The sequence below is a fragment of the Heteronotia binoei genome, chromosome 21 (genome assembly GCF_032191835.1).
Source record: "Heteronotia binoei isolate CCM8104 ecotype False Entrance Well chromosome 21, APGP_CSIRO_Hbin_v1, whole genome shotgun sequence".
In the NCBI taxonomy this organism is placed as follows: Eukaryota; Metazoa; Chordata; class Lepidosauria; order Squamata; family Gekkonidae; genus Heteronotia; species Heteronotia binoei.
In genome coordinates this window covers 47,147,015-47,166,268 of record NC_083243.1, presented here as the reverse complement: position 1 = coordinate 47,166,268, position 19,254 = coordinate 47,147,015, and the positions used below count along the sequence as shown (strand labels likewise).

The 19,254-nt window shown below is 44.0% G+C and overlaps 1 protein-coding gene and 1 long non-coding RNA gene across 2 annotated transcripts in view; one reads left to right on the top strand and one right to left on the bottom strand.

Moving 5' to 3' along the window:
• Positions 1–19,254, top strand: part of TSHR (thyroid stimulating hormone receptor) — a 113,216-nt gene that overhangs the window by 32,492 nt on the left and 61,470 nt on the right. The gene's annotated exons all lie outside the window — the stretch shown is intronic.
• LOC132589317 (uncharacterized) overlaps positions 12,374–19,254 on the bottom strand; it is a 131,299-nt gene continuing 124,418 nt past the window's right edge. The window contains exon 3 of the long non-coding RNA XR_009556578.1: positions 12,374–12,385. This is a non-coding gene — a long non-coding RNA (uncharacterized LOC132589317). The remainder of the gene's footprint in view (positions 12,386–19,254) is intronic.

Here is a 19,254-nt window from a genome sequence, read left to right as displayed (position 1 = left end):
AGTCACAACTTTGTGCTCCAGGCTTTACTGTAGAATTACAGCCTGTGGTAGGGTATAAACAGAGATTTACCTGGGACATCCATTGCCGTGGTTATTGTATGTTTAAATCTAAGTTTTGTAGTTCAACATTGTATATGCATGAACTGCACCCTTTAAGAACAATTAATAATAGCAAGGTTCTTTGTAATCATTAGTAGATTTTTGTGAACATTCCATAACTACAGTGCTTTTTCAGAATTTGTCTGCTATTGAACACTATATAGCCATTTATTTGTTACACAAACCTACATTTATTTGTTACAGTCCCTACCCACTGAATGGGCCCATGAAAGATGTTGATGTGGAAGGTGATTAAGGAATCTCACTCTGATTGTGGAGTACCTGTAGTTATTGTGGCAAAGATCTTGTCAGAGGACCCTCCCATTCTGTGTGGACAGGACTTCAGAAAATTAAACAAGTTGATGGTTATGGATCCTTACATTACTTCTAGAGTTGAAAGCCTGATTGAAGATTTGGCTGGGGCCATCTATATCAGCACTGTTCTGTTTAAACCAATTTTATTATAATGTAATATATTGTGATAACATATCATCATTTATCATTAAATGTTAATATACATATATAACATTTTCTCCATCCCACCCCCCTCTTTTGTGACCCCCAGCAGTGCATGCCCCCTTAGCAAACATCCCCATCTTACTGTTTAATCTAATTTGTTATAAGGTAATAAATTCTATCAAAGAATCTTTCTCCAAAAACCCCAAAAGTTACAATTATAATCCTCTTCATGTTATTTCTTCTTAGTCATTGGGAGAAAAAGAAAAAGTTTTGATTCAATAATCATATTTTTAAACTGTAATCCGTATATCATTTCTTTAAAAATTAACCATTGTCAAAGATCACCAAATGTCCTTTAACGTTCCATTGTCTTTCAATGTATTTTTGAAACTTTCCCCAGTCATTTTTAAACTTCTCTAAATCCTGTTCTTTTAAGATTCTTGTAAGTTTGTCCATTTCACTCCAACGCATAACTTTCATAGTGCATTCCCATACTTCTGGTATGTTGTCTTGTTTCTACATTTGCGCATATAATGTCCGTGCTGCTGAAAGCATGTACCAAATTATTGTTCTATCTTGCTTTCGAAATGTTTCCATTTGTAATATCTATATCAGCACTGTTGATTTGGCATCCGGTTATTGGCAAGTTCCCCTGAGCCCTGAAGCTTCTGATAAGACTGCCTTTGTCTCACCTTTGGGACACTATCAATTTGTTAAGATGCTGTTTGGCTTGAGTGGGGCTTACTATCAAAACTTCTAAGTGTCAATTTGGATATAATCTTGTAGCGTATTTGGGGCATGTAATTGGGTCTAGTAGCATCAAAGCTGCACTTACTATGAAAGCTTCTAAGTGCCAGTTTGGATGTAATCATGTAGTATATTTGGGGCATGTAATTGGGTCTAATAGCATTAGGTCACTAATATTGTGGAGTGGCCTAAGTCATTCCTAGGCCTAGTAATTTTTTACAGATTTGTACAAGGGCTTGGTGCTCAGGAAGCATTTTTGGCAGATTTGTGTAAGAAAGGGAACCCCTGAGGGCCAACAGGCCTTTGATGAGTTGAAGAAACATCAGGTGCATGCACCTGTCTTGTTGCCTCCCAATTACAAGAAGCCTTTTGTGCTTAGAACCTGTGTTGCTCCAAAAGGGAGATGATGAAGAGCTTCATCCTGTTGTCTGTTTGAGCAGGAAGTTCCTGCCCTATGAATGGGTGTTCTGTACCCTGGGAAAGGAGGATTTAGCTCTAGTTTGGGCTCCTGGCAAGCTAAAGCTGTGTCTTTGTGGTGTCAGATTTGAGGTGGAGACAGACCATAACCAGTTGTCTTTCATCCATAGGATGAAGGGAAACAATGTGCAGTTCCTAAGGTGGGCTTTGGGTCTGCAGGATTTCAGTTTTGAAATTGCTCACATCAAGAGCAGCCAGAACATCATGGCTGATAGTCTGTTCCTTCAAGAGGGAGAGTAAGGCACTGAAAGGGGATTTTCTGTAGTTTGATTTATATGATACTCTGCTATTATTACCTTATGCAGCTATGAAAACCTTGATCTATCTCATGTATTAGAATTGTAGTTGCTTTGCCTAGGAATGTTAGCTTTGATCATGGTTTGGGCCATGAATCTCAGCCTTTCTAGGGGGCCATGTAAGACAAAGTATCCCTGGCTTTCCCCCAATGGTAAATGTGAATGATAAATAGGCCTGGTCCAACTTGCAGGTTTTACTAACTGGTAGGGTCGCCAAGTCCAATTCAAGAAATATCTGGGGACTTTGGGGGTGGAGCCAGGAGACATTAGGGGTGGAGCCAGGATCAAGGCTGTGACAAGCATAATTGAACTCCAAAGGGAGTTCTGGCCATCACATCTAAAGGGACGGAACACTTTTTCAATTCCTTCCTTCCATAGGAAATCATGGATAGGGGCACCTTCTTTTGGGACTCATAGAACTGGACCCCCTGGTCCAATATTTTTGAAACTTGGGGGGTATTTTGGGGAGAGGCACTAAATGCTATACTGAAAATTTGGTGCCTCTGCCCCCAAAAACAGACCCCCCCAGAGCCCCAGATACCCGCGGATCAATTCTCCATGATTTTCTATGGGAATAAATCTCTATAGGGAATAACAGAGTTCCCAGCAGACATTTCCCTCTCCTCCCCCTGCTTTCTGATGACCCTGAAGGGGGGGGAGGTCCTCCAAACCGGGGGATCCCCTGCCCCCACCTGGGGATTGGCAACCCTACTAACTGGTCTTTCAGCCTATACCACCTTTATCATCTTCAAGGCCAGAGATGAAAGTATGGTAATTAGCTTCTTATGAAAACTTGCACCCCATACAATGGGAGGGGGTGATGAGGTGATCTTCTAGAGCAGGGTTTCCCAAACTTCCCCCCCCCCACCCATGGCCCAATTGTTTTAATAATTCTCCTTCGTGGCCCACTAAAATTTGGGGGTGGAGCCAGGAGATAGGAAATGATGTAGAAACACGCTTAAAACTCTTGCAATATTTTGTTTAGGAAATGTAGGAGAATAGTGCGATTTAGGGTTAGAGTTCTCACCCTGGGAAAACATGAAATTGCAGGGCATTTCAAGCTTCTCCCCCCGCCCCATGTCTACTCAGATTAGCAATAGGAAAGAAGGAGAGAGACAGGGGGAAAGAAAGAGAGAGAGAGAGAAAGAAAACAGGGGAAAAGACTGGCAGAAAGAGAAAGAGGAAGGAAGACTGACTGACAGAAAGAAAGTGAGAAAGAAAGAAAAAGAAAGAAAGAAAAGATTGACTGACAGAGAGAGGGGAGTGGGAAATAAAGCAAATATGGGGGGAAAGAAAGAAAGAAAGAAAGAAAGAAAGAAAGAAAGAAAGAAAGAAAGAAAGAAAGAAAGAAAGAAAGAAAGAAAGAAAGAAAGAAAGAAAGAAAGAAAGAAAGAAAGAGAAAGAAAGGGAGGGAGGGGGAGAGAGTTGGAAACAAAGACAGAAAAAAAGAAAAAAGAAAGAGAAAGGAAATAGGAAGAAAATGGGAGGGAAGGAGTGAAAGAAAGGAAGCGAAAAAGAAAGAAAGATAAAAGGAAGGAAAGGAAAGGAAAAGAAAAGAAAAGAAAAATGGAAAGAAGGGATGAGAGCAACTCACCTTTAAAACTACTGACTTTCTGCATCGCACAGCTTGGCCCCCCGAGCTCCTCCCAACATCGGAAAGCCCACGGCAGGCCCTGCCAAGCTCCGCCCAGCATCGGGAAGCCCAGAGACCGCCGCACAGTTGTGGAAGACTTCGCTGAGCTCCTTCCGGCAGCCAGGAACTCAGAGGCCACTGGGAAGACGTAGCAGGCCCCACCGAGCTCCTCCCAACATCGGGAAGCCTGCAGACGCTGCAGGCCCTGTTGAGCTCTGCCCAGCAGCCGGGAGCTCAGAGGCTGCCGTGCAAATGCAGCAGGTCCCTCCGAGCTCCGCCCGGCATTGGAAAGCTTAGAGCCCACTGCACAGATGCAGCAGGTCCCGCTGAGCTCCGCCCAGCAGCGGGACATCGACAGGAGGCCCTCACGACCCAGCAAAGAGCCTTCCGTGGCCCGGTGCTGTGTCGCAACCCTGCAGATGGGAAACGCCGTTCTAGAGGCTTCTCCTGAGACCATGTCCTGATTGGTTGCCATCATCACCTGAGATTGCTGGGAGGGGGCATGTGAAACTATAATTGAACTAAGGCCCTGTGGGTGTGAGTGGGTGGGTGTGTGCACTAGGGTTGCAAAGTACCCCTGGCTTTCCCCCAATCATAAATGTGAATGGTAAATAGGCCTGGTCCAACTTGCAGGTTTTACTAACTGGTAGGGTTGCCAAGTCCAATTCAAGAAATATCTGGGGACTTTGGGGGTGGAGCCAGGAGCAAGGTTGTGTCAAGCATAATTGAACTCCAAAGGGTGTTCTGACCATCACATTTAAATGGACTGCACGCCTTTTAAATGCCTTCCCTTCATTGGAAATAATGAAGGATAGGGGCACCTTTTGGGGGGCTCATAGAATTGGACCCCCTGGTCCAATCTTCTTGAAACTTGGGAAGTATTTTGGGGAGCGACACTGAATGCTATGCTGCAAATCTAGTGCCTCTACCACAAAAAACAGCCCCTCCAGAGCCCCAGATACCTGTGGATCAATTCTCCATTATACCTTATGGGAATCGTTCTTCATAGGGAATAATGGAGTGGTCAGCAGACATTTCCCTCCCCCCCCCCGCTTTCTGATAACCCTGAAGTGGGGGGGAGGGCCTCCAAACCGGGTGATCCCCTGCCCCCACCTGAGGATTGGAAGCCTGAAAAGACCTGTGTTCACTATGGTTTAGCAAGTTTATCAATATTGCAAAATTTTCACATCTTAATGCTTCTTAGAACCGATTTACTTAGTATTTAAATCCACAAATTCATACACATTAATGAATCCCACAATTTCAAAACAAACATGCAATTAAAAGCAATAATTTAATAATTTAAAGCAACACAGTTATTCAAAAGAATACAAATGCTCACGCTAATAAGGCAAAAATACGATGAATTAATAATATATATAAGTCATTGAGAGAGTCCACCAAGGATGAAAATTTCTGAAAGTGAAGTGTCCCTGTAGGTGTGAAAACCTCCCTGATGCAGTAGCAATGTAGTTGCAGAAAGATGATGCTGCTATAGAAGAAGGTGAAGACTCGAAGGATATGAATGAAGAGCTTACGATGAAGTAGTAATGACACGTTTCCTAGGTAAAGAAACCTTGTATTTTGGTGTTGACCTTCGTCTGACTACTTTACTTCATAATATCTGGAACTGAATTCACATACAAATAATACAAAGCTATTCTGAAAAACCAAAATCATTGCAAAAACATTATTTACAACACACAACTCACCCAGTGGTCAAAGACAGTATACATACAAGTTAGTCAATTACTTCCAATGGTATTAGTGGTTCTCTAGCAAAAGAACGCCAAGCCCAGCCCTTAAATAAATTCAGCTGTTGTGAGGAAAATTCTTAAAGGAAACATACTAACAAGCTTCCCAGAGCATGGCTACAGAAAAGGAGTCAAATCTAAGAATAAATTGAGACCATGTGGCATGATTGTATTAAACTTCTGAATAAAATACGATTCTTTCTGTAATAAAAGTTTATCAAGATCTTTGACATCAAAAGGATTATTTGGTTGTAATTGGGGATTGGCAACCCTAGTGTGCACTTAGAAGTCATGGTGATCTTTGATGACCAACCCCTACTGGGGGCATGAAAGAGATTCAGAGAGGTGGCTGAATAAAGCCTTCTCCCATTTCCTGACTGCTGATATTCGAAGGAGGTCTCCCATCCAAATACGTGCCAGAGTTGGTCCTGCTTAGCTTCTGAGATCTGGCTTGCCTGGGTGATCCAGGTCAGGGCACTAGGCTAGCTGTGATTTTGAGAGACTAAAGACCTGAACTATGACCTGCTTGAATTACAGTTGCTAGCAACACAGATAACACCAGAGCTTTAGCCTTTGACTCTTGAATTTAATGTTTGTGCCAGCTAACACACATCCTGGAAAGTGTTAGATAGTTAAGTTAGTTTTCTTGTGTGGTTTTCATATAATGTGTTGGATATAGAATAAATTTTTGTGTTGATGGAAATTGAAATAAACTTCATTAATCTTTTTAAAAATTAAACCAGTGGTCTAGTTACTTGTGTACAACTGTCCTGCAGACTCATAAAGTTCAGCCTTGGACTCTTTGGCAGCTGCCTTCTTCCATATGAACTTAAGCAACCAATCCAGTTATCTGTGGAGACCCTGCTTTAGTTGCCCCTGCCATTCGAGGCTAGACAAGTGGTAACCCAAGAAAGGGCTTTCTTAGCTGTGGCACCAAAACTCCCTCTCCAGGGATATTCTTCTGTCACCCTGTATTATTATCTGCTGCCAGTGAATAGTGGCTGGCATTCACACACACTAAATAATGCACTTTCAATCCACTTTCAGTGCACTTTCCAACTGAGTTTTACTGTGTGAACTGGCAAAATCCAGGCAGGAAGTGGATTGAAAGTGCATTATTTAGTGTGTGTGATTGCAGCTGAAGATTGTTTTTTCTTTCAGTTGGTTTGCCCCCAATAATAATTATTGGGCGTTTTCGCACTTACCTTTTACTGGCGCGACCACCCTCCTCACGCCGGCGGATCTGCAGGGATTTCGCACCAGAAGCGCCGGCGCAGCCAAAAGAGCCGGCAACTTCCGTCGCGGAGCCAGCTCAAACGGAAACCGCCAAGAAGCAGGAAAACGTTTGAGCTGGCTCCGCGACGGAAGTTGCCGGCTCTTTTGGCTGCGCCGGCGCTTCTGGTGCGAAATCCCTGCAGATCCGCCGGCGTGAGGAGGGTGGTCGCGCCAGTAAAAGGTAAGTGCGAAAACGCCCATTGACTTTTTCCCTGGTTCTGGTGTTGTATGTTTGTGTTTTTATTGAACACATAATTATTTTATATCTGTTTCTCTACTGTGGATAGATCTGCGAGTGTAAATCTGTGGATCAAGCCCACTTTTAGACAAAGGAGGTTTTTCTTAAAAATTGGGGGGGGGGGAGGAGGAATCCCCAAGTTTACAGAAAAACCAAAAATCAGGAAAAAAATACATGGGGGTAAATCCCACCCCCCCAAAAATAAAAGCATTATCTTTTCATAGGCAGACAATGCACCTACCTTTGTCAGAGTCTCTATGGTGACAGGAGGAGTGATGGGGAGCACCACCTGGAGCTATCTAGAGCTTGTCAGCATCAACATCAGTGTGTGCATGTGTGGGTGTGGGTGTGGGAGGTGATAGTTTTATCTGAAGAACTGAGCAGTGACTCATGAAAGCTCATACCCTGCCACACATTTTGTTAGTCTTTAAGGTGCTACTGGACTCTTGTGTTATTCTACTGCTCCGGGCCTTTTTTTGAACAGGAACGCACAGGAACGGCGTTCCAGCTAGCTTGGTGTCAGGGGATATGGCCTAATATGCAAATGAGTCCCTGCTAGGCTTTTTCTACAAAAAAGCCCTAAGTGAAACAATAGTGATATCAGAAGGTTTGGCCTGATATGCAAATAAGTTCCTGCTGGGCTTTTTCTACCAAAAAAGCCCTGCTACTGCTACAGGCAGGCTAATGCAGCTTTCCATCTTGTACATAGTTCTTGTAAAATGTTCCTTTAGATAAGAAGATATTAAATCTGAGCTAACTAGACACCATATCCGTTTTCACATTTCCACTGGTATTTCTATTGGCAATATCTTATTCCAGCTTTTGATAAATGTCTGAGCTGATTGTTAAAATCAGACTATAGAAACTTGAAATGCTTCCTTTGATTACAGTATTATAAAACAGTATTTCAAGCTCTGTCTTTTATTTATTTATTTATTTACATTAGACTTTTATCCCGCCCTCTCCATAAGCGGACTCAGGGCGGCTTACGACAGTCGTTTACACGATTTAAAACAATAAGTCAATTAAATCTATAAAACATTAATACAATTAAAATTTTAAAACTATTCCACGGTGTTGTACCATTACTATGTTGGCGGTTCTGCTTTTCAGACGGTTGGTCACCGGGAACTCTAGCTGATGTCAGGTGGCAGCTCTCTCTCAGTTTAAGCATTGAAGGCCTGTCGAAACAATTTGGTCTTACAGGCCCTGCGGAATGTAGGAAGGTCCCGCAGGACCCTTATGGCCTCCGGGAAAGCATTCCATAACTCTGGTGCTGCCACCGAGAAGGCCCTGGCTCATGTCAAATGCAACCTGGCCTCCTTTGGTCCAGGGGTGGACAGCAGATTTTTTGTCCCTGAATGCAGTGCTTTCTGGGGATATATGGGGAAAGGCGGGCCCGCAGATTAACAGGTCCCTGACCATAAAGGGCTTTTTCATATTCTCTAACTAAGTAAAATACCACATATTGGACTTGCAAAAATGGAAAGAGTTTTATAATGCTTTGTTTCCTGTATCTTAAAATGATAATAATAACATTATGCTGTGTAGGGAAGAAAATAAGATTTCCCTGTCTTTTTATATTATTTTTACTAAAACTGACCATCACCAAACTCTGAAAATTTAACTGAGTGCTCATTGAAAAATATTAGTCAAAGGAGAAAGATGAGAATTAGGGTTGCCAAGTCCAATTCAAGAAATATCTGGGGACTTTGGGGGTGGAGCCAGGAGACTTTGGGGGTGGAGCCAGGAGACATTGGGGTGGAGCCAGGAACAAGGGTGTGACAAGCATAATTGAACTCCAAGGGAGTTCTGGCCATCACATTTAAAGGGACAGCACACCTTTTTAAAATGCCTTTCTTCCATAGGAAATAATGAAGGATAAGGGCACCATCTTTTAGGGCTCATAGAATTGGACCCTATGGGAAAATGGGAAAGAGGGCAGAAGGGGGGGAGCGAAGGAGGGAGAGAGGAAACCAACGTCTCATTAAAACAACCAAGAACTATACCTTTCCATTAGCTGGAAACTAATGAGCTGAAGACGCTTTTTCTCCTTGAAGGGGGAGGGGGAACAGGAGCCGGCGAGACAACAGCAGGGGACCCCAAACGGCCTTTGCACGCTGCCCTTCCTCCCGGAGGACCCAAGGCGGCTTCCACGGCGCCTGGCCCTGGCCACAAGAAGCTCCCTGCGAGGGAGGCTAGGCTGGGTCCCCTCCCCCTCCCGCCTGCCTCTCGTCGGGGGACCTGGGTGACGAGGGTGGAGTGGAGGCCGGCCTCGCAGTAGTCCCAGCCGCGGGTGCAGGGCCTGGCGGTGCGGCTAGCGTTGTGCCGCCGTGGGGGGGGGTAGCAAAAGAGGAGGCAGGGGCTCCAGGCGCCATTGGGCCCGTGGGGCAGGGCGGCGTCGAGAAGGCGGGCGGCGGAGGCGTTGCAGGGCAGGGACGGGAGCAGCAGGGCCGGGTCTGGGCGGCAGCGGTGGGGCGGCGTGGCGGAGAGCAGGAGCCCCGCAGCCAGGCCCAGTGCCAGCGGCACCGCCGGCAGCCCCGAGGCCGCGGCCAGGAGCCGCCCGTGCCGGCCGAAGCCCCCCGCCGGCCCCAGCAGCTGCCAGTCGAAGGCCATGCGCCGCTGCAGCCTCGAGGGGAAGGGAGCGGAGGCTGCCTGGGAGCGCCGTTGAGGGCCAGTTGGTGGCGGCGCGGACAGGCTACTACCTGCCGCCTCCTCCTCTCCGCTCCCGGGTCTGTTGGCTGGTGGGAAGGCCCGGCTCAGGCGCCCTGCCCAGCTCTCTCCTCACCCCCCCACCCCCGCCCCCAGACTTGTTGAGAGCGGGGGAGGAGGCTGAAAATTCGGGGGGCCCTCGCCAGGGCGGGAGGGTTGGGAAGCCTAATGAGAATTCATTCTGTTTTGTTTTGGACTATATCTGTGACATCATTAGGTAATTAGAAACTTATAGTGTCATCCTAAGCACTGCAGGAGGAAGGGGCATTGCTCAGTCGTAGAGCATCTGGTTGGTGTTCAGAAGGTCCCAGGTTTAGTGCCTAGCATCTCTATTTAAAACAAACAAACAAAAAACAACCAGGCAGAATGTGATATGAAAAACCTCTACCTGAGACCCTGGAGAGCTGCTGCCAGTCTGAGTAGACAATACTGGCTTTGATGGACCAAGAATTCAGTTCAGTATAAGGCTCCTTCATGTGTTCATATGTGCGTAAGCAGAGCTACACCCTTTTAAATTCACTGAAAACACTGGGGCTTTGAACAGTGTTCCTCTGATCAGGACTGTCCTGTTTGTTGCCTGCCCCAGATTTCTGAACCATTTTGCTATCTTACTAGGCTTAATCTTTTTGTAAAAGAAAGGGCATTTTGCTATTTACCACCTAAACACACTGCTAACACATCTAGCCCTTTTAAAAGTGGTGAATATGGTTCCCCTTTTCTCTCAGTGATGCCACATCATTTAGTAGATTGTGTGTTTTTTTAAAAAAAAGAATAAGGGGTTCCCTTTATCCAACAATGAAGCACCCCACTCACCTACCCCACACTTTTTAAATGTAAAAGAAATGCAGAAATATAGTTTCCAGTAGCAAGGCTGTCCAACTGCAGCAACAGTATGCTCCCCTTGCAGTTCAGTACATGAATACAAGACGTTGCACTGCTGATGTTCTCAGTCAGTTTTAGTGGAAATAAAGTGGGAGGGGGAGGATGCCTTTAAAAACAAATACCTCTATACAGAGCACTATTCTTTCTAGGCAGTAGATGGCAGCAGTTTCCTGAATCTGAGTGGTAAAAATGCAACTATTTATTTCTCTGTGTCATTTGGCTCACAAAAGTGTTCTTTTAGCTCTACTTATTTAAAGTTATTTAAAGGATTTGCAGATTTAGGCATTATATAATTCAGCTATTGCTACCAGGTTGGCTACTTTCATTTAGACAACAACTTTGTGGCAATGGTCTTCAAATAGCCAACCCGAGTCAAACGCATCTTGTACTTCATATGAACTTTTTCAGTGTATAGCAGTGGAAAGAAAAGTTAATCTAGGGTGCTAACAGCTACTGCTATGACAGGCTCTGAAGAATACCAGAAGGACTACCGTAAGCATGTTATATAAGAAAAATCCTGTTTGATCAAACCAGCGTTCAATCTAGCCCAGCATCCTGTTTTTCATAGTGGACAATCATATGCTCCAAACTTAAATGATTAAACTGAGACTATTGTGCTTTGGTCACTTTGTAAGAAGACAGGAATCAGTGGAGAAGACAGTGCTAGGACCCAAAATGAATCGCAGCAGTAGAAAATAGGAAGAGTCCAGTTGCACCTTAAAGACTAACAAAATTTGTGGCAGGGTAGGAGCTTTCATGAGTCACTGCTGACTCACAAAAGCTCATACCCCACCATAAATTTTGTTAGTCTTTAAGGTGCGACTGGATTCTTGCTATTTTCTACTCCAATATGAGATGGATTGACTCAATCAAGGAAACCATGACTCTCAGTTTGCAAGACATGAGCAATAGGATGTTTTGGAAGTCATTAATTCATAGGGGCGGCATAAGTCAGAAGAGGCTTAATGGCAGTTAACACCCCCCCCCCCTCCCTAAGCTAAGGGCCATCACTCACTACATCTGATGGCAGTCAGTTCTACGGATCAACTCTTTATCAAGAAGTACTTTGTGTTGTCTGTTCTAAATCTAAATACCCATCAACTTGCTGTGTGCCCTCTGAATTCTAATATTATATGAGGACTAGAAATAAGGCCCGCTGTGAAGAAAAATATGAGCTCTAGAAATAGTTCTGGGTGAGTGCCCCCCACCCTTTCTGTCTTCCCACCCACCCAAATGAAGGCCTTCATTCCCCGCCCACCTCAAAGGGAACTGATCTCTGCCATCTGTAAAGCAGTTGTAATTCTGAGTGATCTCCAGCCCTAACCTGGAGATTGGCAACAGTGGTTTCCTAAGAGGAAATAGCTGGTTTGGAGTGTGCAGTCTATGGCATTGTATCTGTCTGAGATTGCACCCCTTCTCAAACCCCACCCTCTCCAGGAATTTCCTAAACTGGAGTTGGCAACACTTCCCTCTTCCCTTTACCTGCCCCTCTGGCTTCAGCTTTCTGTTGTCTCACCCCTCCCTGCAGCCTGTACCTAGGAAAAGGATAGGCTTTCTCCGCGGGGAGGCAAAGCAGCTTACATCATTCTCCTCTCACCCCTTTGAACTGCACAACAACCATGTGAGGTAGGTTAGGCTGAAAGTCTGTGACTGGTCTGAAATCACTCAGCTTCCACAGCATGAACCTGGGTCTGGCAGACTCCACTCTGAAGTCTGAACTCCTATGCCCTCCTCAAATTCCACTACAAAATCTCCAGGGATTTCCCGCCAACCTGGAACTAGCATCTCTACTTTGGACTGGCCCCAATGAGTTCTCCCTCAGAGGCCTTTAGTGACCAACATGCTGTCTCTAAGAGTGTTGTTGGTCTTAAGCACAGGACTTCGATCTCTCTCTGACTTTCCCTCCCTCTCTATCTCTCTCCCTGTATCTGGTCTGCTGCTATGGGATGCCATTCCCCCCCCACACCCCATATCTGACTGTTTCCCTTCCAGAAAAGGAGGACGAAGAAGAGTGCAGATTTACAATATCCTATATCTTCTCCCCCCACAACAGACACCCTGTGAGGTGGGTGTGGCTGAGAGGGCTCTCACAGCACCTACCCTTTCAAAGACAACTCCTGTGATAGCTATGACTAACCCAAAGCCATTCCAGCAGCTGTAAGTGGAGGAGTGGGGAATCAAACCCGGTTCTTCCAGACAGAAGTCTGCACATTTAACTACTACACCAAATTTGCTCTCAGCCAGTCAAGGGAAGGCTTTTTCTGAGTCTATCCCTCCTCCTCCCTCCCTCAGCCAATCAAGCGAAGGCTGCTTTCTTTCTCTCCTCTGTGAAGCAGTGGCTCAGTCCTTATCTGTCCTAGGCCTGGAGGGTAGGGGTTGCTGTCCATTAAGATTGAGCGACAGGCAGCTCAGCCATTGGGGGATTAGGTGAACCCGTGATGAGTCTGTCTGAAGAATTATATTTTGGGGGAAATAAGGGGTTATATCCATTTCCTGTAAATAATACATAACTGTATAAGCTTTTATCAAGCTCCTCTTTCTAAACTGAAAGGCTCCAGATCCTTTAGCCTTTCCTCTTAAAGCTAAAGAGGTTACAGTTTAGGAAAACAACAGTTAAAAGCAGGGCTTTTTTGAGGGGAGGAGGAGGAAGAAGAAGGCCCAGCAGAAACTTATTTTCATATTAGGCCACACCCCCTGACACCAAGTCAGCCAGAACTGTGTTCCTTTGCTTTACTGCTCAAAAAAAGCCCTGGTTAAAAGGAAGGATATGATAGACATTATAAAATTGTGCTTATTTGCAGTTAGCTTATTCACAAGGGTCTCTAAAATTGTAAATACATCTTTAGAGGGTATGTTCAGCTGATCTAAATAATCTCTTGAGATTTAACATTTCACTAAGGCCCATAGAGGTCAAAAGAGAGGAAAATATTCTGATTTTTGCTTCATAAGAGAACCGTTTACTAGAAGGTCCTATTGGATCAATTCAAATATATTAAATATGGGTGCCACTCCATTTTCTATTATAAAAATAAACTCCAGTAAAGATTTATAATACCTATGTGTTTTGTCATGCAGCTGGTTTTCTTGTTTCTGGAGTAGCATTTTGTCAAGGGGGTTGTATAATGCAAACAAGGTTGCTGATACGGTTTTAAACAGGATCTCCCAGAGTGTCGCTGTGCGGAAACTGCACAAGAAAAAAATGTCTAAAATTGTTGGAAACCTGCAACGGGTATCCTAGGAGACTGTGAACATCATCAGACACTATCAGATAGTGAATTTCAATAGTTTTTCTCCAGCACGGGGGTTCTTGCTTTAAAAGTGATGCCAATGAGGCAAAAGTGGGATCCTCACTCACACAGTGACTCCTTAGAGCTGGGCTGCTGATTGGGCAAAACAGTTGTGTGTGCTAAATTAGCATACCAATGCCACACCCACCTGTGCTATATTCCTTGGGCATGAAAATGAAGCATGTGAAACAGTCCTTCAGGCATGATAATGAACCTTTTCATGGATACAGTTCCAATATAAAGAGACATGTCAAGCAAAGTCCTATGGCTTTTGCCTTGCTAGTATATAGTGGAAATTAGTTCTTTAAAGCAAGGATAGTCCACTTCGTAGGCTCAAGTGCCCCCCTCCCCATACAGTGTCTACCTGTGCAGATATTGCTGTGCTGGCAAACAAAATTGGAATGGAAGGGGACAAGGGTTGTAGTTGGAAACCCACTTGTAGCAAGTCAGCCACAGTGGACTGCAAACATCTCAGGGATTCACATTGGACAGCTAGTGACTGTACAGGTCTGGGAGGCAAAGATAGGCATGAGACCTGTTACCTTCTCACTAATAGCTGGCCCCCATGGTGCTGCCAGTGTCTTGGCTGCTTGAGCAGAGATTTGCCCCTGGGTGCCAAGCAAAACAATTTGGTGTACCACTCCCAGCAAGTGAGACAGGGGTTGCCTAACCCTGCTTTAAAATATGGGATCATGAAAGATCAGCAACTCCAACGCCTGGAAAGTTCCTTGAGGCAGGGTTCATTAATGCCTGGGTTATCTGAGGAATAAATGAAAGTGAGCAAAGAGCATATTTTGAAAAGAATTCTGAGAAAAACATAATATTTGTCTTCTTGAAAGAGACATTTAACAAACTCCATGGAGAATTGTGACATGCAGATTTATGGCGTGAGAGCCCCCCCTAAATAAGCTACTTTGCTGAGCAAGTTATAAATCATTATTCATTTCTCAAGCTTCACATGCTATCCAGTTGTAATTGGGATAATCTGGTAATGATGTTTGTGGAAAATAAGTATTTCAAATGGGTGGGAATATTTGCATGAATTCTTCATGAATGAACATTCTTGTTCCCAAATTGTTAGCATGGGAGGGGTATATGGCTATCTGCTAACTTAAAATCTTTCCATGGAAAGAAGCGTAAGTAGTTTCTCTATGTATGTGTGTGTGTGCGTACACGCTTCCTCTAGGCTGTCAATATGCAGGCTAAACAAACCCAACTTATTAAGAGGTCATTATTTCTTTGGATTTTATAGGAAGATGGGTTCATATGTGACCCTCTTTCCATACTGAAGATAACTCTTGTGGACTCGTTCCCAAACTGAGACTGCTACCTGCCTTTCTGGTGATGTGTGTGTGGTGGGGGTATTCTTTGCTATGGTATAAAAGCCTTTTCTCCATTTAACTACCATGGCTTTCTTGCAGACATGCTGGCCTAGCACTCCTTTCATTTTACTGCTGTTAGCATCAAGTAACTTATGATGGAAACATGCCCATCCAGAGTTCTGGGACTGGTCAAAGGAAAGCCCAGATGGGGAAACTAGCATGTTTTAATGGTGACTTATCACACAGTACAGTCCGAGTCTTTGTCTTATCTGTGAAATAACATTTTTGTATTATAAATTGTAGTTACAATTAAAATAAAGGTCTGATTTATTTTTCTTTCTTGTTGATGATTCTAGGGAATTTCTGGGAACCAACTTTTAAAAGGATACTCTGGGTTTTAAAAAAAAAAAAAATCCCCACACCATCCATATGAAAAATTAATATGGTTCACTCTGACACTCACATTTCTGTCTTCCTGTGCTACTAATCCTAGGGGTTTGAGTGTCTTTTGTATAATTAATTCTGCAGACTTGGAAAAGCTGAGAAGACTGACATACCAAGACAAAAATTCTTCTAGCAGCTGCAATATGAGGAAATCCTATAGTAAACAACAATTTTTTTAAAAATGCAATTTTATGAATGTATGCATGCTTGGTGAATAGTTGCTTTGCTTGGTGAATAAATTCAGAAATGTGCTAATTAGGTTATATTAATTTCTTCAGTTTCTTTTCCATGTGATTGAGTTGTTTATGGAAAGAATTTGTCTCAATATTCAATCAAACAACTCTCTAAGTTTGACTGATAGTATTATTTCCAATTTACAGATGAGCACAGAAGCTGTGTGCCTAGGCAACCTCTTGAGTTGACGGCTAGTGAAAGATTTGAAGCAGGATTGCTTCTGGTAAAAGCCATATACTCTTTGCCATTACATTGTATTGGCTCTGCACTTGGACAAATCTCGTTCATTTCACACTATAGGAACTGAATAATCAATATATGACATAGCTATGCATTCCATATGAGAGTCAACAGGGTGTAGAGGGGAGAGTGCTGGACTAGGTTCGAAGAGATGTATGTTGGAATCCCCATTCTGCCATGGAAGCTTGCTTGGTAACCTTGGTCACTGTCTCTCATTGTAACCAACATTATAGGGTTGTTGCTGTTGTGTTAAGATGGAGAGAGGAGAATTGTCAGTGCATTGCTCATTTTCTATTCCCCCAATAATTGCTTATCCAAATAGTAAATGTTTCTGAATGTATTTGGGTTCCCTTCTTAGAAACAGAATCAGGTCCATCGTGAAACAATTCATTCATTTATTTCTAAAGTGCCTTCCAAATGTATATGTGGCATCCTCCGCCATTGTGTTGGTATCTGAACCTTTGTGCAGACATAATTTAAGCTTCATCTTGTTAGCCTCCCACCCCACCCCCTACCCCCGGCCCCGACTGCAGACTAAATTTTCCACTCACAGTGAAACAGCTTCTTTGCCTCACCACTCTTGTTGCTGCCACTGAATCTGCCTGAAATGCTGCCTCTCAGGGACCCTGAGGAACAGCAAGAGGGACAAAGTGGTGGGGCCTGCAGCAGGAAGGAGCAATTGCTGGAAATTACCCTTCCCCTTCTGTTAGCAGAAAACTCAGTCTGCATGTAACCTCATATCCATGCTTGGCCATTCATTCAGGGGCAAGATTCGTGGATGGAATGGGAACAAAGAACAGAAATAGGTAACATTTATTTCTTTTTTAATTGATAACAAAATGTTTGGACTGCTCTAGCATCACTAACAACAAAGCGAGCGGAGATGACGGTATCCCAGCTGAGCTGTTCAAAGATGATGCTGTTAAAGTGATGCACACATTATGTCAACAAATTTGGAAAACACAACAGTGGCCACAGGATTGGAAAAGATCAGTTTATATTCCAATTCCAAAGAAGGGTAATGCCAAGGAATGTTCAAACGATTGCACCATTGCACTCATTTCACATGCCAGCAAGGTCATGTTAAAGATCCTACAAGCTAGGCTTCAGCAGTATGTCAATTGGGAACTACCAGAAGTTCAAGCTGGGTTTAGGAGAGGTAGAGGAACTAGAGATCAAATTGCCAACATTCGATGGATTATGGAGAAAGTATGGGAGTATCAGAAAAATGTCTATTTCTGCTTCATTGATTATGCTAAAGCCTTTGTTTGTGTGAATCACAACAAACTGTGGCAAGTCCTTAAAGAGATGGGAGAACCAAACCATTTCACATGTCTCCTGAGAAACCTGTATAAGGATCAAGAAGAAACTGTCAGAACGGGATATAGAACAACTGATTGGTTTAGAATAGGAAAAGGAGTTCGACAAGGATGCTTATTTAATTTATATGCAGAGTACATCATGCAGAATGCTGGCCTGGATGAAGCAGAAGCCGGAATTAAGATTGCCAGGAAAAACATCAACAACCTCAGATATGCAGATGACACTACTCTAACGGCAGAAAGTGAGGAGGACCCAAAGAACCTCTTGTTGAGGGTGAAAGAGGAGAGCACAAAAGTAGGCTTGAAACTCAAAATCAAAAAACCTAAGATCACGGCATCTGGCCCCATCACGCCTCAGCAAATAGAAGGGGAAGACATGGAAGTAGTGACAGACTTCACATTTCTGGGATCCATGATCACTGCAGATGGTGACTGTAGCCATGAAATTAAAAGATGTTTGCTCCTTGGGAGGACAGCTATGGTGAACCTGGGCAGTATAATAAAAAGTAGAAACATCACCCTGACAGCAAAAGTCCATATAGTCAAAGCGATGGTATTCCCAGTAGTAATGTATGGCTGTGAGAGCTGGACCATAAGGAAGGCCGAGCGCAGAAGAATAGATGCTTTTGAGCTGTGGTGCTGCAGAATACTCTTGAGAGTCCCTTGGACTGCAAGAAGATCAAATCAATCAGTCCTAAGGGAAATGGACCCAGACTGTTCCCTGGAAGGTCAGATGCTGAAGCTGAAGCTCAAATACTTTGGCCACCAAATGAGAAGGCAGCACTCCCTGGAGAAGATTCTGATGCTAGGAAAGACAGAAGGCAAAAGAAGAAGGGGACGGCAGAAGATGAGATGGCTGGACAGTGTTATTGATGTGACAAACATGAATTTGAGTAGACTTCGAAGGATGGTGGAAGACAGGAAGGCCTGGTGTGACTTTGTCCATAGGGTCGCAAAGAGTCTGACTCGACTGTGCGACTGAACAACAACAATGGGTTCACAACAATTAGTATCAGCAATGAAACTGTTGGTATACATTGCATATTTTATAAAGTTTGTGCTTTTATTGTTGGGAGCCCAATTTAGAAATTTTAATTGAGAATGCAGTAGATGGCTATATTTAAATAAATATTGACATCATTGTACAGTATAATGATGGTTCTGGGCAATGCTGCATTCCAAGCTGCTAGCTGGTCCTTTTGCTGTCACTTGCAAGTAGATGTTGAAGAAGAAGAAGAGATTGGATTTAAATCCTGCCCTTCACTACCTGAAGGAGTCTCAGAGCAGCTTACAATCTTCTTTCCTTCCCCTCCCCACAAGGGACACACTGTGAGGTAGGTGGAGCTGAGAGAGCTCTGACAAACACTGCTCTTGAGAGGAACAGCTCTGAGAGGACTTGTGAATGACTCAAGGTCACATCAGCAGGTGCATGTGAAGGAGCGGGGAATCAAACCCAGTTCTCCCAGATAAGAGTCCACAGACTTAACCGTTACACCAAACTGACTTGAGGAGTACCATGAACAAGATGGAACCATCACTGTAGGGTTGCCAGCCTCCATGTGGGGCCTAGAGATCTCCCAGCATTATGACTGATCTCTAGACTACAGAGATCAGTTCCTCTAGAGAAAATGCCTGCTTTGGAGGATGGACTCTATGGCACTATACCCTGCTGAGAACCCTCCCCTCTCCAAACCCTGCCCTCCCCAAGCTCTATGCCCAAATCTCCAGGATTCTCCTAACCTGGAGTTGGCAGCCCTGTTGTCATGGACTTAATAGACCCTTAGGCTATTTCATGTATCAAAGACCAAGGAGCAGGACAACAGTCATCCATTG